At 47.3% G+C, this 25,306-nt stretch overlaps 1 protein-coding gene across 2 annotated transcripts in view; it reads left to right on the top strand.

Moving 5' to 3' along the window:
* The first annotated feature begins 2,659 nt into the window (after positions 1-2,659).
* CACNG5 (calcium voltage-gated channel auxiliary subunit gamma 5) overlaps positions 2,660-25,306 on the top strand; it is a 43,532-nt gene continuing 20,885 nt past the window's right edge. The window contains exon 1 of one of the 2 annotated variants that reach the window (XM_033138883.1): positions 2,660-2,717. The gene's annotated coding sequence lies outside the window, so the exon portion shown is untranslated. Of the gene's footprint in view, positions 2,718-11,250; positions 11,527-25,306 lie in introns of those variants that run through there. The other variant, XM_033138884.1, reaches the window with a different exon arrangement.

The raw sequence follows: 25,306 nt of genomic DNA, 5'->3' as shown, positions 1-25,306 counted from the left end.
AGATCCATTTAACACCTTCCACAGGGCAAAGCTAGGTTTGGCACCAATCCCAGCTCCCTGATACGTGTACCTGGCATGATACAAGGGTTTGCTAATTTGTCTTCATTGCATTCACACTTCAGAACATTTCTAGATGTACACTCTAAAACACAATATGTGAAGAGGCCCTGAGTGACCTGACTTCAGTTTCCAATTTGCACTCATGTTCTGACTCCCCTCTCCACACACACTCCAAGTTAACAGATTCTTTGTGGGTTATTGAATTTTGTCTGCTGGGCAGATTTTATGTATGGGAAGGAGAAGAATATAGCCAATGCAGTTCCTTCTTTTCCTAAACATCCTCTGCTAAATGGCTCTCAACAGAGGAAAGCCCAGCTGTTTTCCACCATAGGGCCTGCAGAAATCTCTGCAATTAATGATTCTGAAACTGTTTAAGTGTCCTTTCTTTATATGCAGTCGGGTGGGATTAATGTAATTTATTTTGTGTGTGCAAGTGGTAGCCCCCCCCCCCCCAACCAGCCTCCCCAGGAGAGGAGTCTGAAGTGGAGCTATCACCGCATAAATGTGCAAAGACACAATGCCACTGATGTCCTCCCTGGCTTTCCTCTCGCCCCCTTTTTTTCTGAACGCAATGCAGCAAGGGACAGAACTGAAAGACGTCGGATGGCAATGTTCTCTTTGCTGGCAATAATGCAGCATCCCTTAGGAAAGCTGGCATCTGCTGACAGCTGCTCTTAAATGCTTATGCTGCAAACCTATCTGACCTGAGCTGCGTGGAGAACCTCCAGCTTAGCTCGGATGGGTACATTCCCAGACGTGCGCCTCGTGGCACGCTGGCTTCAAAAAACCCCACACATGCACACACACCTTGGAACTGAGCGCCGCTTTAACATAAGCAACCTCAGGCAAATGTGGGGGGCGGGGGGGCGGGACAGAGAGTTGAATATGTATTGGCAGGGATTGCGAAGAGAAGGAGAGTCAGTTCCAGACAGTTATTGGGAGGAGAGGGAAAGTTCCCAGGGAATGTCTTCAGAGAGAGGAAGGACAGGAGAGTGGATGCACGAAAGCCCTGCTTCTCAGAAGAACTTGAACCGCTTTGAACCTAGTGACACACACACACACCCGCCTGTACAATACCCTGGAATCACCACATAACAGCTTATGTACTGACTGTGAAATGGGAACTCTGCATAGCATTTGTGCTGCTTCCTTCTGTAGTTTTCTGGTTCAGCAGGCAGGCAGACCACTGACTTGCTGCGGATTTGACATGCCAGCGGGTCACAAACTGCTAATATTGCAATCAAATGCCAACAGTGCCCTTCGGCTCTCTATATTGGACAAACAGGCCAAACCCTACGCCAAAGGATAAATGGACATAAATCTGATATCACGAATCACAAGACAGAGAAACCAGTAGGAGAACACTTCAATCTCCCAGGACATTCTATAAAAGATCTCAAAGTAGCTGTCTTAATACAAAGAAATTTCAGAAATAGACTGGAAAGAGAAGTGGCTGAATTGCAACTAATCACCAAACTTAAAACCATGGAGAAACCTGGTCTGAACAAAGACATTGGATTCTTATCTCATTATACATAACAAAGCTATCTTTAGCCATCTCACCCCTTGCCTTTCCCTGCAAGACTAATTGCAGCCGTTAAGAGTCGTCAACAGGTTTTCCACACCTATCAGCTGATCACCCATTCCCACCACCATTCTGAGTAATACCCCTCCCCACTCCCTCACTATATTTAAGGATCTGGTGACTTCTGTTTCAGTGTATCCGAAGAAGTGTGCATGCACACGAAAGCTCATACCTAGAACAAACTCAGTTGGTCTCTAAGGTGCTACTGGAAAGAATTTTCTATTTTGTTGCTAATATTGAAGCTGTTTTATAGGTTATTATTTTCTTAACTTCTGATTCTTTTAAATAAGCCACCCCCACCCCCATACAGCATGCAGGCTGTTGAGAGGTTGGTTTTTGTATTGCTTTTTTAAAAAAGTTAATTATTCATTGTCCCTTTTTTGTGCGTGGGTGTGTGGGTGGGGTGGGGAGAAACTCCCAAGTTTGGGTCCTGCTCCACAGTGAATCAGAAAATCATTTCTGCTGACTTAAGTCGCAGCTTCAGAGTTGCATAACACAACTTTGTGGGTGTGCAGGCAGAAATGTGCCGGCGTGCTTTGAGAGTGACTATAGCCCAGCCCTCCCACCTCCCACTGAAGTCAGATGAGATCTTTATTAGTTAGTGTTGCTAAATACCATAAATCAATATTTATGTTGGCCTGCAAGAGTCCCCCTGGAAAAGATGAACTAGCATTAAAGCTTTTTGCAATGCAAGGGGGAGAGAAAACATGGTTGCATCAAAGCTCAATACACTGAGAAAGTGGGACAGTTCATCTTGTCTCCAAGGTGTTCAAAGGGCCCCTTTCCAGCCCAGCTCCCTAGGTACTCTTGCGTGTTTGGATTTCAACTCGGCCCCAAGCAGTGAATGCGGAATTTCCCCCTTTTTTTGATGCTTTGTGTAGCCATGTCTCTTGTGCTTTGAAGTCTCCTCTTCCACTTGATGTGCTTTTCGCCATGATTCATTGCAGAGAGCTGATTCCAGCAAATGCCCTTTCTCTTTTCAGAACGAACCCAGTTCTTAGACAATGAAAAGGCCTGCATCTGTTGGATTCCTCGCACAACCATTCGTTTGTGGTAGACACATATCCACAAGGTACCGGTAAGTGCTCTACGATATCCACAGCGGAATTGCGTTGCTGTCAGGAGTGTGCATCAGATTTGGAGGAAACGCAAATCCTTAAGTGGTTTCTGGCCAGTTTTGGAGATATTCCCAACTTGTTGGGGTCAAACTGTGCTCCCTCTGTAATCACGTGGCTGATCAAAATCAGGGGCCTCTCAAAGTCCTGGGAGCGATTTGGAGATAAAAACAAAAACCTGCAGGCACTGTATCTGCAAAACCTAAAAGGGTCTGTAGTTTTGAGCCTAGCTTTCAATCAGAGGAAATGATTGTCTGAGGGCTCTCTAATCACACTGCTGATGTGGAAGGATGTTAAAGTGATGTTGTCACCTAGTTCTTGTGTGCTTTGTGCTCCTTGTTAATTCCGACACAACCACTCCTGTCAAATCAGCCTCACAGTTGTTACTTTCTGCAACTCAGACTGGGTTTGGTACGCCTGCAAATGGGATCCACTTCTGTCAAAAACAAAACGGATGTCGCCATTTGTTGATTTCCCCATTATAATCAGTTGGGGGGGGGAAGAGAGATGAAATTTTAGTGCTCCGGAATTGGGATTCTGATTCAGACCCAAGCCAAATCTCTGCAACAGTCTGAGCTGAATCAGACTGTTTTCTGAAGCACTGAATTGCAGTCTGTGCTGAATCGTGTGGTCACCCCTGGTTGCTTTCCTCCTGCCTTTTATAGAGGACATTTATTCATTCATTCATTCATTTTTACACACACACACACTTATACACCGCCCTATACCTGGAGGTTTCAGGGCGGTTCACAACAAGGCCACAACATATAAAATCAAACCAAAAGCAGAAAGAAAAAGTCACATTCTAAAAGGGTGTTGGATGTCAATAAGATCAACCAAAAGCCTGGTTAAAAAGGAACATTTTTGCCTGGCGCCTAAAGGTATATAATGAAGGCGCCAGGCAGAACAACTGCAATGTAACATACTAGTGAGCTCAGTATGTTTTTTGCCCATCTAGATCCTAAGGGCAGGGGGAAATGGAATATTTCTGTAAGCCAGCCCAGTTCCCAGTGTTCTCCACAGCTCTCAACACCAGTCAAGCTATTGTGACGAAGAATCAAAATCCAGAATGGGGCTATGCAAAGAGGAGTAGGATTGCTGCTTAGTGGCAGGGGAGCAGGTTTAGCCCCACCCTGTGGTATCTGCAGGTGTATCCCTTGCCTTTTCCCATATAAAGCACTGCCAGGGCCGGCCAGCCCATGAGGCAGACTGAGACGGCTACCTCAGGCGGTAGAATCCAAGGGACGGCACTGCAGAAGGCACCCTGCCTGCTGTCCCACCACTGCTGGATAAGTGAAGAGAAGCGGCAGTTTTGGGTTCCATCAAGAACTTAACGGAAGCAGCAGCTGCTTCTTGATTCTTTGGTGCTGCTGTGGATGTCCTGCCCACCTGCTGTGGCCGTAGCAGCGGCTTTTGGGTTTTGATGAGATCTGGCGAGAGCCCTGTAAAAACTCACAAGAGCCCTGCAGGATCTTGCTGGGCTTTCATGAGATCTTGACAGAACGTGGAAGCTACACCTCAGTGTGACCTCAGTAAGCAAGGCTTCAGTTATGTGTATGTGTGTGCGCGCTCAGGTTTCCCATTTTGCCTCAGGCGGTGAAATGGGATGGGCCACCCCTGAGTACTGCCCTTAGGAACGCAGTTGTGTTGAAGGCAAAACCTGCTCACAAAAAATACTGCAGCCCCACAGGGTACAATATCTAAGCAGCCCCTGCAAGCATACACAGGCACACAGCAAATTACCTATAAGACCTGGCTTCCGTGTGGCATGCCCTGTTGTGTCTTGCGTCGTGAACTTAATCTCCCCACCAGCCTTTGGTGGATTTAGTAGTAGTAGTAGTAGAAGAAGAAGAGTTTGGATTTGATATCCCGCTTTTCACTACCCGAAGGAGTCTCAAAGCGGCTAACATTCTCCTTTCCCTTCCTCCCCCACAACAAACACTCTGTGAGGTGAGTGGGGCTGAGAGACTTCAGAGAAGTGTGACTAGCCCAAGGTCACCCAGCAGCTGCATGTGGAGGAGTGGAGACGCAAACCCGGTTCCCCAGATAACGAGTCTACCGCTCTTTAACCACTACACCACACTAGTAGTAGTAATAATTTATTATTTGTACCCTGCCCATCTGACTGAGTTTCCCCAGCCACTCTGGGCAGCTCCCAATCAAGTATTAAAACAATACAGCATTAAATATTAAAAACTTCCCTAAACAGGGCTGCCTTCAGATGTCTTTTAAAAATAGGATAGCTGCTTATTTCCTTGACATCTGGTTGAAGGGTGTTCCACAGGGTGGGCGCCACTACTGAGAAGGCCCTCTGTCTGGTTCCCTGTAACCTCACTTCTCGCAATGAGGGAACTGCCAGAAGGTCCTCGGAGCTGGATCTCAGTGTCCGGGCTGAATGATGGGGGTGGAGACGCTCCTTCAGGTATACAGGACTGAGGCCATTTAGGGCTTTAAAGGTCAGCATCAACACTTTGAATTGTGCTCGGATACGTACTTGGCTACATTACAGGGTGATTGAAAAGCACTCTCTCTGCTCAAGCGCCATCTCTGCACTATTAACAGTGGGCTACTTTGCAGAGCTGTTGTAAGCCACAGTCTTTCAACAACAGCTCGCATCTCCACTCCAATAATACAGAGGTAACAATGAAGGGTTGTAATTGCATTGTCGTTGGTAAGGCTTTAAAATATATAATTTTATTACCTCTTCCGGAATAACATTGAGAGTGCCTGCAAATTAAAACTCACGCAGGCCAGCTCCTCATCGGTGGGGAACCTGCAACCTGTAGTTCCAAAACTTTTTGTGTGTGTACACACGCCAGCTGAGGCTCTGTTACCTACAGGGTTCAAAACCATCATGTCAAATTGCAGTGCTGACGTTAAGATGCAGCATTTCGCTTCTCCAGGCACCGGTGAAGCATTTCGCTTCTCTAGGCAAGTCACTGGGTAGCTTGTCAGCCACGGCAAGGGCAGATCATGAATAATGAAGCAAATGCATTTTGAGCCATTGTTTTATTAAAAAGACTCGGAGCGACTAATTTGTCAGATCCGAGGAAACTTCTCATTACCGCACATATTTGGATGAGTTTCCCATTTTTTGATTTTTGTCCTGGGAAACCTCTGCTCTGCTGACTGGTATTGAAAGCTACAAAACTATATACTGTATTTATCTTCTGCGCGGCCTCTCCATTGCTGTTTAATAAATAAAGGCTTTTGCCTACGCCCCTCATGCAGTTGCCAAGGCTACTGAACTATCTGCCTCTGTAGCCTCAGCTATTCAGACTCTGGAAATGGGAGCACTTTCAATTGAATAAGACTCTTAATTCCAGAATAACCATAGTCTCAGTCACTCAAAACTGAATACATAAGCCCCCGCAGCCTATCAGAAGCCGGATCCTGGCCTGCATCCTGCTTTGGCAAATGGGCATGCCGTTTGGGACTTGGGTTGTGCCAGGGGGCGGAGCTGACAGAGTGGGAAGGCTTCCATTGGGTCCACCCGCTGGCCATTTAAGCAGCCCACACCTGGGGCACTACGTGTTAGTTCCTTCGTCGAGTTTCCCCGCCCACTCACCCTCGGTTTAAGCTGATAGTCAAGGACTTTTCTGTGGCTAGGGTGGTTGCCGTTTATATGGGGCCAGGTAGGAATTTGACCACCAGGCAAATTGGCTCTGACCCGGTGGTTTTTTGCCTACCTCATAGCAATCGTCACAACTGGGTTGGGCATTGGGGCAATCCTTTGTCTTGGATGGAGGGGAGGTTGTAGTCTCCACCTGCCCCTCCAAACGCTGGGGTATCCCGTCAAAGGGATCTGGGGGGCCATGTCCGCATGCTCAGGTGGGGCCAGGGCCGAAGGCACTCTCCCAGACGGCGGTCCCTGTGGGGGCACCCTATTTAATGTAAATCTTAGGGACCCCCGCCTGGATTGACCTACGCGTCACTTCTGGTGGGCGGGCCGGAAGTATTTCGATTGCTCCATGCCCAAGCCAAACCCCCTAGTGTGGATGTCGATATGCTTGCAAGTGCAACTGTTGTGCTGAAAAGTAAGAGCAGGACCCTATTAACTCTCAGGAGGTTTCAGTCAAAAAGAATATGACGTTTTAATATGGTATGGGCAGTTTGTTTTAGGTATGGAAGCTAAGCACATTCTACCCTGATATAATTTGTGTATATGCTATCCCTGACATTTCCTGTCATCAGTGCTATTTTTCTAGGAAAAAAGGGTTTCAGAACTCACCATGAACTCCCCCCCCCCCCCCCGTTCTCTTAGAATGGAAAATTCTAAGAAGTTCTGGAACTGAGTTCCAGCAAGTTCCAGCTGGAAAAAAAATCCCTGCCTGCCATTTAAGTGCTCAATAAGCACATAAACAGGACAGGTTTCCCTCATTTTTCCCACTGCATGTTCTCTGCTTTCCAATTGCACAATCCCCCCCCCCCAGCTGCATATATTTTTTAATCCAACTGCACACTCAGCCATCCTACCACGTGAATCAATTACACCCCGCATGCCAGTTTGACTCCAGGAAGAGGGGCAAGTGTACCCTTGGCACAAAATCCACTCCTGAAGGAAAAAAAGGAGGCAGTGTTGAAGGGAAGAAGCAAAGGGAGAAGGGGGGAGTTGAAACTCGTGGTTAAATTTGTTTTGAAATGAAAAGGGGGGGAGGAATTCATCAATATGCAAGTTTTATATCCAATGTATTCATCCTGGGATAATTCCTTTTTACAGAAGCTCTCATATTTTACCTCTCGTTTCTGCATTCACATAATTGGAAACCTGAATTGCTCTAAAAACTTGGGAGCTCCAAAACATGCCATTCCAGATGGCAGGGCTACTATGCCTGTAAGCTAAAGTGAGAGAGCAGGGAATCTTTTTTTAACCACCACCACCACAATACTGAACTGCAAATATATCTACTGCAGTACACAAACTGCCCTTTTAAAATGTGGGTGGTTTTTTTGGTGGGGGGGGGGTATTGGGTGTTGTTGCTGCTGCTGCTGCTTTGATTGCGTATTTTGCTGTTTTGTATTGTGATTTTATTCTGTGAACCACCCTGAGACCTCTGGGTATAGGGCGGTATATAAACTCAACGAAATAAATAAACAAACTGGCAAAGGTTACCACGAAATACTGCGATGTCCTTCAACTTGGACAGCTTTAACAGTGGATTGGACAAATTCATGGAGGATAAGGCTAGTCATGAATGCTGTATCACGTGGGCCTTTGGTCTGATCCAGAAGGGCATTCCTATGTCCTTTAAAGGTAAAGGGACCCCTGACTATTAGGTCCAGTCGCAGACGATTCTGGAGTTGTGGCGCTCATCGCTTTCTTGGCCGAGGGAGCCGGCGTACAGCTTCTGGGTCATGTGGCCAGCATGACTAAGCCACTTCTGGCGAACCAGAGCAGCACACGGGAACGCCGTTTACCTTCCTGCCAGAGAGGTTCCTATTTATCTACTTGCACTTTGATGTGCTTTCGAACTGCTAGGCTGGCAGGAGCAGGGACTGAGCAACGGGAGCTCACCCTGTTGCGGGGATTCAAACCGCTGACCTTCTGATCAGCAAGCCCAAGAGGCTCAGTGGTTTAGACCACAGCGCCACCCGTGTACTATGTCCTTATGACAAAATAAATGTAAGCCAACTTGGATCAGAGAACAGTTAACAGGTATGGAGTCATAGCCCCAAAGTCCTATGAAGCAGAGGACAATATGGTTACCTTTATAACTCAGGAAGCATGCCCTCCCAGGAATCATAGGATTGCTCCTTAGGTGTGTATTTCAAAAATGGTAGATTACAGAGAGGAAATCTCCATTCAGTGGTGCCACTAGGGAATTTTAGATTCTGGAATTAATGGTCTAACTGAAATTGTTAAACAAGCAATTCACACCCCCCCCCAAACAATTATAATCCCTTTTTTCATAACTGCTTTGACATTCCTAATACGTCAGAGCAAAGAAGAAATCAAGTGTTTTGCCAGCCAAGTGCATTTTTGCAGTGTAGGCCGCCATTTTGCTTTTCTCTGCCTTCTTCCTCTCCATTGCTTGTAGCAACTTTTGTTCATGATGAGTCCCGGAACCTCTTTTTCTAGAAAAATAGCACTGCTGGGAGGTCAGGAGGAGGTTGAAGTAAGGACTACAGGAGTTAAGTAAGTGGCATTATCTCCCTAGAAAAGGGACCTTCTGGACACGAAACTCAATGGTGTGAAAGAGTGTGTTGCTCACATCATTTCTTTGGGGTGCAGCCTCAAACTCACTGGATGACTCTTGCCCCAGATAGAGAGCTAAAATATCTAGAGCTCTCCCTGGACACAACTCCTGATCTTGGATGTAGCTAATATTGTAGGCTTATAGTGAAGTTCCCTGGACTGACTGCTGTACGGTTGAATGCCATTTGTTTCTCTTCATCACTGCATTACTCAACACTGCATGATTCACTGTTGTTTGCATGTTTGTTTGTTTGTTTCATTGATGCATCACCTCCCATGAGGCATCCTGGAGCAAATATACAAAGTCATAAAACATATATAGAATAGTTGCATATATAAAATCAGTTAAAACATTGAGTCAGTACTTTGTAGTTCTTTTAGAGCTGTGCTGTATTTTTGTCCTTCCCGGCTGTGGTGTTTTACGTTTTACACTTTCAATTCTTTTTTTCCTTTCTTTCTTTGTGCCAAGTTTGTATCCCTTAACAAAATCAATTAAAAATATTAAAATTAGGTTGGGGCAATTAAAACAATTGCATCTATAAAAACTTTCTTTTAAAAGCCATGAAAACAACAATGGCACACAGAGAAAATCAATACGGATACCAATTAAGATAAAGATTTCCATTTAGAAGACTTGTTGAAAGAGGAACGTCCTTAGCAGACATCAAAAATCAAACAAAAACACTGCGCCTGTTCCAATGAGCAGGTGTCACCATACTAAAGGCCTGATTCTAGCATCATGAAGAATTGACCTACAGTTGTACCTCTGGTTACGAACTTAATTCGTTCCAGGTCCGTTCTTAAGCTGAAACCATTTTTATCCTGAGGCGCACTTTCACTAACGGGGCCTCTCGCTACGCATGCGCCTCCATCACACGATTTCCGTTCGCATCCTGGGGCAAAGTTCACAACCAGGAGCAGCTACTTCCGGGTTAGCGGAGCTTGTAACCTGAAGCACTCGTAACCAAAAGCGTTCGTAACCAGAGGTACCACTGTATTGACAGGATTGTATCTGCAGCATGCTCATTCCTGCAGAATGCAGGGACCGGTTGGCTGTGTAGGGGCTGAGGCGATCCAAGTACCAAGCTATATAGGACTTTGTACAGCAATACCAACACCTTTAAGCTACCCTGGCAGTTAATTGACAGCCAGTGCAATCAATGTGTCAATTGCTGCCATTGAAAAGTGTTGTGTATGAGGTGTGGCACGCAGCGTTTTGTCTCTTGTCTGTTCACTCACATGTGCAAGTCATCACTTGACAGCGCAGTCTCAAATGATGGACATGCAAGCAGAAAGCTTGTAATCCCTGCTTAATCACCACCATCCCAAGCTTTAGTAATGTCCCAAAGTTGCAAAGGACCTGGATAGATTTTGGAAGCCAACTACGGCTTGTAACAAATTTTCAGCCATTTGTGTAAGCCTTCAACCGCGGAGCACAACCATAATTATAGCCATATTTTCGATTATCACAACCACACACACACGGCATGTTTCATCCAAGGTTAGAGAGAGCTACTTCTCATTCCATTAACGTCTATAAGAGAGTTAAACATGTGCTTTGAGTATCCCATTGAAATGAAAGGGATTTCTAACTGTTTAGCTCTGGCATGAATCATACCTTCAATTCTGTTATTTATTTATTTTTAAATATGTCTATAGTTTAAATTTTATTTGTTTGTTTGGTATACTGCCCCACTTGCTAGATCTCAGAGTGGTTCCCTGTCGTTTTTTCTTAAAGAGCTTTCACAGGAGTGGGGGAGTGGATTTAAAAATGGAAATGTACTCATTTCTTAACAACAACAAAGAGAGAGCTCCAGCGGCGGTGGGTTAGGATAGGATCTTCCATTAAGGGCTCTGCTGGTTCCGACCTTGTTGACCTTAAGTGAGGCACTTCCTGGATCTGATGGGGCGGGCGGCAGGTGTCTTTTAGATGTTGCAGGGCATTCCCCATCAGCCTCCCAGGGATTCCAGGGGTTGCAGGAGGAGGCGGCCAGGGGGTCTCCCCAACCCCGTCCGGCATCCTTGAGCCTGTTCCAGCCTCCGTCTTCTTCTCCCCTCTGTGTCTCTGCGAGGTAGCGAGCCCTCGAGCTTGCTGGTTGCTGTTAATTCAGCAGCGACGCCCAGGACCCCCCTCCCCTCCCCTCCGTGTCTTGGGGGAAGCTGCCAAAGAGGCTGCCCAGCCGAGGGAAGCCTTTGTGGGTGGGTGGGGGGTCTCTGCAGCAACACTACCCGCTGCCATCAGCTCCTCCTGCCGGCACGCCGCCTTCGCGCCTCTCCGCCTCTAGGGGGCCCCCTCCCTCCCGCGCTGGCCGCCCCTCGAAGCAACGCCCCGAGGGGAGGCGGGCGAGCGAGGGATAAAAAGCGCGGCGCTGGAGCAGCACGGAACTCTGCGCGCCCCTCCAGCGCTCCAGTTAGAGACCCTCGCAGCTGCCCGCCCCCGCGCGCCCCAGTTCCACTGCCTCGGATCGGAGCGTCGCCACCCCGCAACCTAGGGGGAAAGGGAGCGTCTAAACTGTGGGGAGTTCGGGTCCTTTGCAAAGGGGAGCCCCGGAGTCACCTGGCGCCGAAAGGTAAGAGCTACTCCCTCTTTGAATTGGCGAGGAAGGGAGGGTGGCAGTCGGGGCGTCCTAGGGAGAGCGCAGGGTACAGGGCGAAGAAATCTCGGGGCTCTGCTGCTTTGGAGGTGGGGGTCGTAAGACGTTTGTGGGGAGGTGTTCATTGCGCCTTTACCATGTGCTGATCAGCAAAGAGGACTCTGTGTTTTGTGCGTGAGAAAGAGACCGATTCTGGACTCCTGGGCTCAGGCGCAACTTCGACTCCCAGAGCCGCGCTTTGGTTGCCCTCGGTGTTCCCTTGGATGTGGAGATATTCGAGATAACCACCTTTCCCCTTGGAGGCTGGAGGCGGTCCTGGGTGAGACCTGGCGAGAGTGGAGCGGCGCGGCGTGTCATGGGGACCCTGACGACTCGATGCAGGCGGTTGTGGCTTTTATTGGAGCATCTGCAGGAGGGTGGGTGGCGTGCCTGGGTAGCCGAGAACCCCCCTCTCTCCTCCCTGGTCCACACACGCAGCTCATCCTGTAATGCTTGGCGACTCTTGGGTTTAGCTGAACGTGTGAGCGGTCTCCACAGACCTGCACTTGAAGCGATGCGAAAGTTCTGCCTGCGGTTGTGAACCTGAGAGGCTGGTTCAGGTGTGCAAGCCACCGCCTGATGTTACAGTTCTTGGGTGAGTTACAGTTCTTGGGTGACTGCGACTTAGCTTGTGGTAGTGGTGGGTGCTGTGGAATGGTGGACCCCGGAAGGCAGAGGCAAAGCTGTTTCTTCTCCCGCTCAGTCTGTGGCACCCCAGTAAGAAAAGCTGCCCTCCACTCACCAGCAGGACACTATCGGTCTCTGAAATGGGATGGAGTCTGGAATCCCTGCAGCTTTTCACAAGTGGTGGCATTTGAACCTTGATCTCAGCTGGGTCCCTTGCATGGGCATGGGGGGGGGCAGGGAGGAGCAGCTGCCCCGCCCCCTGAATCAACTAATATAAATACTTAACTAACTGACTAATCAGGTCGGTTCTGCACCCCCACCCCCGACAAAAGTCCTGCCCCCCCAAAAAAATCCTGGCTATGCCCATGGTCCCTTGGAAAGCTCTCGCCACGTGGCAGGGGAGATGGACTACTCGAGCCTAGTGCAATAAACGACAACAAGAGAAGCTTCTATACATAAGTTTGTTTCAGGTGAGAAGGCAAGAGCAACACTTGCATTTAGCATCAGCGGTCCTGGGTATGAATGCAGAGTTATTCCACTCTCACAGGAGCCACGCCTGAGAGACAGGCTTTCCAAGAGTGGTTTTGTTTGCTTATTTGATAGTTTACTAGATTTCTGTTCCGCCTATTAGGCAGCTTACTACCTAAGCCATATACTAAGATTCCAGTTATTGAAATAATAACATAACATCAAAACATTGTATTAAGTGTAGCAGCGGCAGGTAAGCGTCTACAACAGCGCAGCACCATAACCACCACCTGAATGCAGACCACCAGAAGAAAAAATCTTTATGGTTTTCCAAACGTTCACGCAGAAAATCTCCTGGGTAGGACTGAGAAAGACGTCTGCTTGAGACTCTGGAGAGCTGCTGCTATTCAGTGTAGACCAGGGTTTCCCAAACTTGGGTCTCCTGCTGTTTTTGGACTACACCTTGTATCATCCCTGGCCAGCAGGGCTAGGGGTGATGGGAACTGTAGTCCGAAAACAGCTGGAGATCCAAGTTTGGGAAACCCTGGTGTAGACAATACTGTACTGAACGAGATGCACCAATGTAACACAGCTTCCTGTGTTCCAAAACAAGGTATCTCCCTGGAGATGGTGTTCAAGAAATGCGGGGCCACCACAAGAAAGACTCTGTCCCTGGTGCTCACCAGTTTAACAACTCTCACCAGTGGAACACAAAGCAAGGGACCTCAGATGCCAATTTTACAAGTAGGGCAAGGTGCAGATAGCTCCCTCAGATAGCCTAGTCCCAAGCAAAGCCAGGCTTTAAATCAGCACCTTGTGGTGGGCCCAGAAATAAACAGGCAGTCGATCTAACTGGTGTATAATAGCATGTGATCCAAACACCTGTTTCCTGAAAGTGTGCTAACTGCCATATTCTGCAAGTTTCCAAACCGTTGCTGTGAAGGTGCTTCCAAAGGAAAGCAGATAGGATCTCCACCGGCCCAGACTGTGCCATGTATGGGGCCAACTGGTAGAGTAGAACAGTCCTGAATTCAGCAGGACTCTTCTCCTTGCCTCAAATAGCATTCCTGCTCCCCATTATTAGGAGTTTTGCTTATGAGGGCTGCTTCAAACTTCTTACGTTTATTTGGAAACGGGCAAATCCCCATTTACGGAGGTTCAATGGATGCGAGGCTCGCCACATGTGCATTGTGCCCAAACCGGACATGACTTGAAAAAATGGCAAAACAGCTCTAAAAGAGTCCAGAAAGGGCACAAAAAATTAATAATACACGGAAACAGTGCCTAGCAATCCCACAAGCTTGCACTGATCATTGAAGCCTGTGGAGAGTTAGAATTTTGAGCATGGAAGTTTGGAAGGTAACGATTGTGGTGAAGTTTGGCATTTCATAAGTGCTGCTGCTTTCTTAAAGGGTTTTTCCAAGGCTTTCCAGAGGTTTAGAGGGCGTTTGCAGACTTTACCGATGGCGTTTCAGATATATGGGATTTCACTTAAACACTTCGTAACCCCCATCGTAAATTGGGAACTGCCTGTCTCTAGTTTCCACATTGTTTGCTCATTCATATACCAAAAAAAATTATTCCTTGAATATCAGAGGTTACCTTACATTTGACTTTAAGTATTAGCATATGGGTTGTTGGGGTGGGTGGCAGTGAACTACTCCTGACACATTTTTGTTACACCAAACACGAGAAAATGTACTCTCACATGTAGGAGAATGATATTTTGGAGTATAAATCTGCCAAGAGCCATAAAAATAAACTACCACTGGTACGTGACTAGAGGAATGAAGCATTTTATTTTATCCCCAGAAAGGATAAAATTAGCATAGTACAAGTTTAGGAACATTGGCAATTAGCTGATTGTTTTTTGAATAATGGTCCTTAAATCAATGTGATGTTGGAATGAAAAGTTTTGTGACCTAATATTCTGACCAAACAGAGGCATGATCCATCCAGTTAAGTACTTTACAGTGGAAGGTGTGCTCAATGGGGCTTACTCGGTAAGTCTGCATGGGATTTCAGCTTTAAACTCCCATTGAGTTCGATGGGAAAATTGAGCTTAAATTTGTCCTACTTATGACCTGCATTTGAGGTTCATTAAGACTGCAGCTCTCTACACACTTAGCTGGAAGGAACTCTCATTGAACTCAATAGACCTTACATCTGAGTAGGCTCAATTTTCTCGGCATAATCCCTGTTAACTATTGAATTACTTCCATGTGAACGTACATAGGATTATGTTGTTTTTGGATGAGGAAATTTAAAATATTTCTGTATCTTTACATCTCACCTCTCTTCCTTTGTGGGACCCAAGCTGTATTGGGAATTACAGCTCTCAGCACCATTAACAAGCTCCAGCTCCCAGAATTCTTTGGGGGAAGCCATGGGTGTCAAAAGTGTACCATATTGCTTTAATGCTGTGGTGGCCAAACTTGGCCCTCCAGCTGTTTTGGGACTACAACTCCCATCATTCCTAGCTAACAGGACCAGTGGTCAGGGATGATGAGCATTGTAGTCCCAAAACAGCTGAAGGGCCAAGTTTGGCCATGCTCGGCTTTAATGTATGCTATGAGAGTGGCCTTAGACAGGTGTAGACGAATACTAACCAGTAAGCAGTGGCCTCGTGTGGGGAGGGCCAGATGGGTGGTGCCCCCAGACACATAGGAGGCACATTTTGCTCCTCCCCACCCTGCCAGCCCCATGCCGCTGTGCCCCAACCCGCCCGCAGCCCTTGGCGGGTGCAACACACATGCGTCCGAGGAACATGTGTGAGGATGCAACAGGCATGCACCCTTCTTGTTCATGGCGCATGCCTGTTGCATAGTCCTCAAGCAGCCCTGCAGCATCACAAAGCAGTGCGGGGCTGGCAGGGCTGTGTGAGTGCGCCCTTCAGGTGTGTATGCCTGTTTGTGCCTGCCAAGGGTCGCAGGCAGGCAGGGGCACAGCGCAGCCCCGCACATGCCAGGCACCAGCTGTGCATGCTACGCCTCTGACAGTAAGGTAGTCAAAAGGTTGGTCGCTAGCCATTGCTGCCAGTAGTCACTTAGCGCTGTTTCTGCCACCGGCAAGGTTTGCTGTGATAGCTTCTACATTCCTCGCTGAGACAGGTATGTGCAGTTGTAAATATTTGCTCCTCATCATAGAGAATAATAGAAGCCGCACTGAGGCACGAGCAGCTGGGCCTGTGGGTTGCTGGAACTCCTTGGTGAGCCCTAAGCGTGGGGACACTTGGTCCAGCTGCCTGGGAAAAAAAGCTTGGGGAGCTCTGGGACATCTGTCAAGGGCCTCTTGTGCATTGCTTTCCCTGCACACTTAGACTTGTATCCCAGCCTTCCCAGCCCACCATTGCTTCAGATTAAGAACCTCTGCGAAACGTTCCTTCTGGATAAGGCTCTTCAAACTGCCTGGGCAACTTCTCCGATGATATCAGCCTGCAAAATGGATGAGTTTGCTTTCTTTCCCAGAAAAACAAAACCAAACCCCATTCATCATACTTGGCACTCCTCGGCGCTCTATCGCATTGCCGGTTTGAACGTGCTGGTGTCGCAAGGCACAAGATGCCTGCTTATCTGTTTGCCATTCCCCAACCCTCCCAGAGAGAAAAGCATTTTCAGCTGCATTTGCAAGGTTAGCAGGCTGACTTCTCGCACATCGGTTCCACTGCTTTTTAAAATTTTATTATCATTATTACTGATTTTATAATATCAGCATTCATAAAGCAAAACCTATAGCACATGCATCATTTCAAATATGTTAGATGTGCAGGTTGTTGGAGGTTTTGTCCATTGCAGACCTATGCCCTTCCTCTATAACAGGGTTTCCAAAACTTGGGTCTCCCGCTGTTTTGGACTACAATTCCCATCATCCTTGATCACTGCTCCTGCTAGCTAGGGATGGTAGGAGTTGTAGTCCAAAAAGAGCTGGAGTTCAAAAACAGCTCTATTATTTTATTTATTTATTTCATTTCTATACCGCTTTATATTTTTTAAGAAAAATCTCAAAGCGGTTTACAGCATATTAAAACATCAATAAAACCCAGAATCAAACGTTTCTGAAGAAAGTCAAATATATACAGTCAAAGCAACATAATTAACAGAAAACTGAAATGTTATCTTAGATTTCAAAATAAAACAGTACAAAGGAGGTCAACTACAGAATACATATTTAAAACTAAGTTAACAAAAAAAATCTTAAACATTTCAAAAAGGAAAGAAACCTTACTAAATGAAGTCAGGTATAAAATACACATTTAAAACAGCATAATTAACAAAAGAATAAAATCTTGTCATAAGCATGACGTGGCTGTTTGGCAGGCACAAAATGTTGGGGCAAAAGAATCCAATGGTTAGGGTTTATTGTCAGGCTTACAATGTCCCTCTGGTCTCACCAGGAGCCCCTTTAGTAGAGCTGGTGAATCTGGGCCTCGCCCCCTAGGCCAGGGGGAAAGGGCCTTGCAGGGAGCGGCCTTCAACGACTCACAGCCAGGTGATATAAGAACATAAGATGACCCCTGCTGGATCAGGCCACTGAACCATGTAGTCTAGCTTCTTGGTTTCCCAGTGGCCAAGCACTATGCCTATTGGGAAACTTGCAAACAGGATGCAACACCAGAGTGTTCTCCCCTCCTGTGGTTTCTGCCAGCTGGTCTGCAGAAGCATTACTGCCTCCAACTGAGGAGGTAGATCATAGCCATTGTTGGCGAGTAGCTTTTTGTAGCCCTCTCCTCCATGAAATTGTTCCTTTTAGATGTGCCTTAGTCCTATCACAGGCTTTGCAAGCAGTTCCACTGCTTCTAGCAAACAGTATCTAAAAAATATATGTGTTAAATGAGATTCCTTGCAGGTTGGAATTGTTTTTATTTTATTTCTGTTCATTCTGTTAACTGCCCTGGGCTCCTTTGGGAGGGAAGAGTCCTTGAGAAATGTAATAAATAATAAAATGATAAACCTTGTACAGAACAGATGCTCATTTGGAGCACAGTGGTTTTCACCTCTTGTGTAGAGGTTTGGAGCTTTTAGAGTTAACAAGCTCAACCAGATTGTCCCACCCACAGGAGGAAGAGCGTCACCGGATGCTCTGTGTACTGTTGTACTGTGTAATGTGATACTTTCTGTTTCTGTAGTCCGGAGAACGGAGAGAAGGAAGAAGCCACCAACATGGCTTGCGTCTCTCCAGGAATGTAGATTTATGCCTTGTAAAATAAAGCTTCTAGATTAGAAAGAAGCCGGACTCTGTTGTCTGTAATATGCTGGCATGCACACACCCCGCTGCGTGAGAGAAGATAAGAAGATAACTGCTGAATAGCACAGGAGACGGCAGCAAGGAAAAACGCTTCAGGCAAGCAGAGTTGCGCAGAGGAAGTGTGCCGGGCTCCGTTAGTGTGCAGAAATTGGTTTGAAGCGTTTCCAACAATCAAAAAACTCTTCAGGTTATGGTTCAAGCTTTTCCCCATTCTGGATTGATTCTGGAGCAGTTCCAAGGATCCAGACTGTGTGTGCTTTGCCTCCCTGGCTTGGACTGTGATGGAGCATCCAGGGAAGTTTGCTTTGCCAGCAGGAGCATTCAGCAGTCTGCTGAATGGCTCAGGAGCCTAAAACCTGCTGCCAGAGGTTGGAAGGCAGCAGGAAAGCCCAGATTGAGGTGTGCCCAAGCAGTGTACCCTCTCTGGTGAAACCCCCATCTGTGGAGCCGGGTGAGAAGCTACAGATTCGTAAGTACGCTACCCCTGGGCAAGATGGAGGGAGCCATAGCATTCCCAGCAAGGAGGAGGGAAGCTTTTGTTTGCAAGCACCTCCAGCCTCACAGCTTCAATGCAGAGAGCTGTTCCCTGAGAGCGTTGATGTTCTGGCCAACGCCTGTGAAGAGGAAGGTCTGGCCAGTGCTTGTGAAGCCTGGAAGAAGACCCTAGCCCATTTTCATGGGGCTGAGGGACTGGCTGCAGTGGTTTTGGAAAGCTCGCCCCCAGCTCGGCTTATGGCTGTTGAGAAGCAACAGTGCCATGGAAAGCAGGAGGGGGGCCAGATCGCCGTGGGCTTTGCTCCCAGAAAGGGAGGGGCTGTTTCCAAGTCTGAAGCCAGTGTAAAAAGTTTTGACTGTGGATCTGTGTTTTGGCACGTAGCCTGCACCTGGTCTTTTGTTGACGTGCATGGCTGAAGATAAGGCCAAGGACATGGCGTGTGGTACTGGCCATGAGAATCGCAATAGCTCTACCACAGCCCAGGCGGAAGAGATAAGCCCTACTGTTGTGATGCAGTCACCGAGGCAACGCTGAGAGAGGCCAACCCTGGTGGGCTGCGAGTGATGAGTGCCTGTGCAGCGTCTCTTTGCATCATCATCGTTCCTCCTGGTGGACTTGTGAGGAACTGCGAGTCTCCTATAGAGCAGTTTGGAGAACTGACTGTTGGAAGCAAGAAAAGGCTTGATTTTTTGCTAACAGTCAAGGGACAGATCCAAGGGACAGAACTGGCGTTTTCTGTGGCTGTTGACATAACTGTGTATTGTTTGTTTATGTCAAACCTTCTGTCCAATGTTTTTGCTGTTTGTTTTGTGCTAATCACCTGTTCTGCTTGCAGGGGCCAGAAGATGCTGCTACGCATGGAATGCAGCCAGGATGGGCTGTTTGCTGTCGAGGGGCCTCAAGCAAGAACAGAGGAAGGAGTTGGCACTGATGCAGTGTTTGCTAAATGCACCAGTGTGCCCGTGCACCACTTATGTTTGTGTCAGTGGTACCAAAGGCTGGCAAGTCGCCAATGGGACAGTGTGCTGAAGCAGCCTGAGTTCTCTGAAGGGTGCAAGTTAAGGGCATGTAACAGCTTTCTTGATTGCAGGGTTTGCAAGGTCGAGGAGTCGACATCCAGCTACCCCAAGTCTGAAAGGGAAACCACGCGTCCCTTTTCCCTGGTTCATGTGGCTGTTTCTGAAGGGATGCCAGAAGCTAACCTGGGGGGAGCGTGTTGTTCTGAGTGTTTGGCTGATGCTTTCTCTCACCACATGTGGTCTGCGTTGCTCAAGGAGGCAACTGAGGCAGCACCACTGGTTGCAGTGGAACAGCAGGTTTCTACTGGAGTAGGCTGTTCCCAGGTCCTCAGTGAGAGGGGGAGTAAGCACAGTGTGACTAACCTGCTTTCTTCACAGGTATGTGGTCTTGCAGAGAGGCAGCAAAGGATGCTGCATGCTGCCACTGAAGACATGCTCTTGGATGCAGAGCTTCCACAAGGGTTCCAGGTGGAACTGGGTGATACCAAGGTTCTGAAAGTGTCTTTCTGTGGGTACGAACCCAGCTTGCGTAGCTGGAGGTTAGTTAGCCCAGATAGTGACCAGACCCAGGTTCTAGTCAGCAGGAGTGCTGAATTCTTTGAGCAGAATGGATTGGAACACATCCCTAGAAGCCCTGATGTTCTGGATGGTCCTGTCAGTGATGGACAGGCAGATACGCCACCTGCTGGTGGCGGTGATGGTCCAGGTGGATCAGCCCCAAGAGGGGGTATTGCTGTGGCTTTGGCACCTGCTGGTGGCTTGGGCCGAGTTCCCGGTCATCACCAGGGTGCAGCGCAGCTAGGGGCAACTCCAAGGCAGCAGCCTGGGAGTGCACCCGCAACTCCTATGTCACGGACTAGAAGGCAGGCCACGCTTGGCGACTCTTTGTGTGGCAACTCTTCTCCAGGAGAGCCTGGCGCAGGTCTCGTCCCGGAGCAAGAGCAGGGTTCTTTGGCAGTGAAGCAGGAGCCCAAAGGCGCGCCAACGTCATCCTTGGGTGGTTCAGTTAGGATGCACAGGCGCAGCAAGTCTGTAGGTCAGATGCCTGACGTCAAGGATGTGCAGGTGGAGTCCAGTGCAACTGGAGCAGAGGGAGAATCTGAAGTGGTATCACAGCAGTCTGCACGATCCACTGAAGGGATTCTGCCCGAAAGGTTCACGGCCACTAGCGTGAGTGCTTGTTTGGTTCAGTGTGAACCGGAAAGCCTCGTGAAGGTTCAATGGGTATCTCAAGGTGAGGCCCAGAAATGGCATGATGCCATGGTAGAGCAGGTAAGCTCAATGAGGTCTTTGAGTGTGTGCACAACCACGACGCTGTCAGAAGGTCGTTGGGTGTACAGACTCAAGACGGCAGCAACTGGCGAGTTGCAGTGCAAGGCTAGGTCAGTAGCCAGAGGTTTCACTCAGGAGGAGGGGGTCCATTGTTCCGAGGTACTGGACGCGCCCTCTCTCAGAAGCGAAACCACGCGCATGCTGTTAGCGGTCGCGACTCAAAGCAGCTTTGAGGTAAGCCACTTTGGTTTGGATGCCTGTTTGGATTCCGACCTGGATGAGGAGAGGTACGAGGTACCTCCGCCAGGGTTCGAAGGCAACAGGCCGAATCAAGTGTGGAGTTTGCACGAGGCAATCACTGGCTTGAAGGAGTCAGCCAGAGATTGGTCCTCAGGCGTGCAAGAAGCTTTGAGAAAGCTAGGTGTCAGCCAGAGTTGTGCTGATAGCTGCCTGTTTCTGGCAGGAGTAAGCCCAGAGCAGGAGCTAGTTCTGCAGTCCAGTGCGGACATGCTTTACCTGGTGGAGACCAGGGGACAGGTGCAACGGTTCGCAGAGGAGCTTGGTCAGTCTTTCCAGCTCAGGAACCTAAGCCCTGTTGGTGTTTACCTAGGTGTGCAGGTAGACAGAGCCGAAGACAGTAGTGTCTTGCTCAATCAGACTGGCAAGGTAGTGCAGTTGTTGAGGAAGTTCAGAGTGTCTGAATGTGCTAATGTCAGAACACCCATGGAGACGTGTCTAGGTGAGGACAGTCAGACCGGGGAACGCTCTGAGTTCGAGAGCCCCGAGGTGTTTAGGTCAGCTCCTGGGAGGCTGTTGTTTCCTCCACGGTTGAGCAAACCTGACATAGCAGTTGCTGTGGATCTGTTCAGCAAGGAGGCTGCAAATCCCAGCGTGCATGCCTGGAATGGCATGGTGAGAGTGCTCCAGAGTTTGCAGGAGACTAAGGAGTTTTGCCCGGAGTTGTCAGCTACCGGTGAGCCCCAGCTCACGCGCTGGTGCGACGGCGGTTGGGCAAATTCCGAGGACAGGAAATCTGTGTCTGAAATGGTTGTACAGTGTGGAGGAGCTCTAGGCGGGCTGAAGTCCCGGTGCCAGAGCCTCATTGCTCGTTCTCGTGCAGAAGCCAGGTACAGTGCGTTGTCAGTGCTTTGCAGGGAACTGGAGTTCTATAGGTGTTTGGTCCAAGAGATCTGCGTTCAGAGTTGCCTGCCCGTGATGGTTTGGGAGGACAACCAACTCTGTTTGTTGGCGGCAGAGTCTGGACAAGTCAAGGCCAGACCCAAACACCTAGACGTTCTCTTTTGAGACGTGTGTGTTCAGACCGGCTTGGAGAAGCTGAAGTACTGTCCTGGTCAGGTGAACCAGAAGGTTGGGTTCACGAAGCCCCTGAACTTCCAACGTCATGGGGAGTTCTGTGAGGGTTTGTGTGAGGTAAGCTGCAAGCTTACAACGCCCCTGTGTGCGGGACAAGAGGGGGTGTAGAGGTTTGGAGCTTTTAGAGTTAACAAGCTCAACCAGATTGTCCCACCCACAGGAGGAAGAGCGTCACCGGATGCTCTGTGTACTGTTGTACTGTGTAATGTGATACTTTCTGTTTCTGTAGTCCGGAGAACGGAGAGAAGGAAGAAGCCACCAACATGGCTTGCGTCTCTCCAGGAATGTAGATTTATGCCTTGTAAAATAAAGCTTCTAGATTAGAAAGAAGCCGGACTCTGTTGTCTGTAATATGCTGGCATGCACACACCCCGCTGCGTGAGAGAAGATAAGAAGATAACTGCTGAATAGCACAGGAGACGGCAGCAAGGAAAAACGCTTCAGGCAAGCAGAGTTGCGCAGAGGAAGTGTGCCGGGCTCCGTTAGTGTGCAGAAATTGGTTTGAAGCGTTTCCAACAATCAAAAAACTCTTCATCTTGTCTGCCTCCCACGATATATACTTGCATGTCTGTGTGCAGAGACCCTCCAAGTGCCCCTATTTTCCAGAGACAGACCCTGTTTCACAAAAGCCGTCCCAGTTTCTGATTTGATTCTGGAGTATCCCACTTTTCCTTAGGATTTCCCCATTTTCATTGGAGAAATGGAGCCATGTGAACCCCAAGTCAAGAAGATAAACTATACAACCTTTAGAAGACATATAAAGGCAGCTCTGTATAGGGAAGTGTTGTTGTTTTAATATTAAATGCTCTATATACAGGTGAAACTCAAAAAATTAGAATATCATGGAAAGGTTCATTTCTTTCAGTAATTCAACTTAAAAGGTGAAACTAATATATGAGATAGACTCATGACATGCAAAGAGAAATGGTCAAGCCTTTATTTGTTATAATTGTGATGATTATGGCATACAGCTGATGAGAACCCCAAATTAACAATTTCAATTTTGGGGTTCTCATCAGCTGTACGCCATAATCATCACAATTATAACAAACAAAGGCTTGACATATCTCGCTTTGCATGTCATGAGTCTATCTCATATATTAAACTCCAGTAGCTAATGAAAACAATTGCTTACATAAATGGACTTTTCCATGATATTCTATTTTTTCGAGTTTCACCTGTATGTTGGAAGCCACCCAGAGTGGCTGGGACAACCCAGTCACATGGGTGGGATATAAATAAATTATTATTATAATTATAATTGTGGACTAGGTTGTCCATATTTTTGTTGGAGAAATGTTGGAGGGAATGTGTATATTCTCTGTCATACACATGTGCACAGGTGTGCACTCTCTCTGACATGATTACTGCCTCAGATTATTCTGACCAGTTGAACCATCTATTAAAGATGAAAAACGACTGGAAGGGAGAGCAAGGAAAGCCTTGAAGTGGACACAGGGGGTGCAAGGATTGGCAGACCAAGCAGGCTGACACATGAGTTACCTGGAATCTAAACACACATTTTAAAAAATGCTGTGAAAATGCTTTTTAAAAAAAATTAAAAAACATTTTTTTTAAAAAAATACATTGTGTTTTGAAAAATACATTGAATTTTGCATAGCTCAGTATCGCCATCTGTTGTCACATTTGTATATTACACTTCACAACACATTTAAAACGTTTAATTTGCAGCTGTGTAGCTGAGTCCCAGGTCACAGTCATCTTCCCCATTCTTGGTAAGATTTATTATGCTTCCGTTTAAATCACAGCAATTGTTTCTACATTGGTGTATAGGCATATGAATTAGCATGTACGACGTGTAACTAGTCACCCTACTCCTTGCCATATTTACCCACATTTTAAACCACAAATAGAGGAAAATAAAGTGGGTGGTGATGAGAAATCTATAGATTAGCCTTTAAATTGGCATTTTTGCAGGTTTTTGCCTGCCTAAGGTCTTGCAATCTTGCTCACTGTGGCTTCTAAATGGATGTTTGCTGTTGGATTCTTTCCATCTCTGATATATATTTTTAGTGTACTGTGGTTTAAAAATGTTGCTAAACAGCCCCAAGTAGCACATTGACATTAGAAGGGCAGGGATAGGTATTTCTAGATAAACAAAATGAAATAAACAAGGGGTATTCCGTTCAGTCAGCCTTACCAACAAATGTGTGGCCTGGATGTTAAACGAAGTATAAGTAAAATAATGTCAGGCCATGTGTTTTTAGGCTGGAATCAGCAAACTGCAGCAAGGAGCGTTGCAAACGTTGATTTTTGACAAAGGCTAAAACTGGCTTAGAGTTTGGTGTCCACCGGAACTGGCAGGGCTGCGAGAAAGTAAAGGGTGTGTGACTGTGAGGTCACAGAGGTGTGGGGAGTTGTTCTGGTTTCCTCTCCATCCTCTTCCCTTGCGAAGGCACTGTGGATATGTAAGTGTTGCAGTTGTACAATATACCTAGCATCCAACTAAACTGTCGAGTGTTTTGCTTTGGTTGAGAGAGGGTTTTGGCTGCTGCCGCGAGTTGCTTCTCTGATGGGAGAAAAGTTCTAAGTAACCTTTCCTTACCTAAGACTCTTGGTTGTGAGAATTTCTGTCACAATTGCAAGCATGGATTCATGCCACAATAACTGTACGCTATTCATTGTGGGAATGTTCAGGGTGGCAGGAGATTATATATTGTTTATTAATATCCTTCCTAACTTGTGCTAGCAAGTTCCTTTACTTAGCAGAGTTTACATTCCCCTTCTCTCACACAGCAGAAAACTAGAAATCTGGCTTGTCCAGATTAAAATGTGTTCTAATATTTTCCTGGTAAGACCCCTTGAATCCCTCCTAAAAGAATAAAGACACCACAGTCTTATTCATAAGCAATAAAAAGAAAATTTACTCACGATCGGGCAGAGCACAGTGTGATCCCTGAAGTCAGGCTTTAGGCTTAAAGTTTCAAACATATACAAACAGGTTTACCCCATAAGGGAGACTTACCTAGTGACTGCAGGCTAGCAGTCCAGCAATTCACAGGACGAAAGGAAGATGGAAGAGAGAGAGAGTGGCAGCATGCCTTGGCCTTTTACCAGGTCTGGAAAATTCACACCCACCCACTAGTCACAAGGAAGGAGGCTCCAGCCCAGAAAGAACAGGAAGTTTTGACTGGCTAGACCAAACATCCCCTTGCATGTCCACTCTAGCAAAACAAGGAATGTTGTACTTGACTGC

The sequence above is a fragment of the Lacerta agilis genome, chromosome 2 (genome assembly GCF_009819535.1).
Source record: "Lacerta agilis isolate rLacAgi1 chromosome 2, rLacAgi1.pri, whole genome shotgun sequence".
Taxonomy (NCBI): Eukaryota; Metazoa; Chordata; class Lepidosauria; order Squamata; family Lacertidae; genus Lacerta; species Lacerta agilis.
Note: the sequence above shows the minus strand (reverse complement) of the source record. Positions and strands in the feature narration are given on the sequence as shown.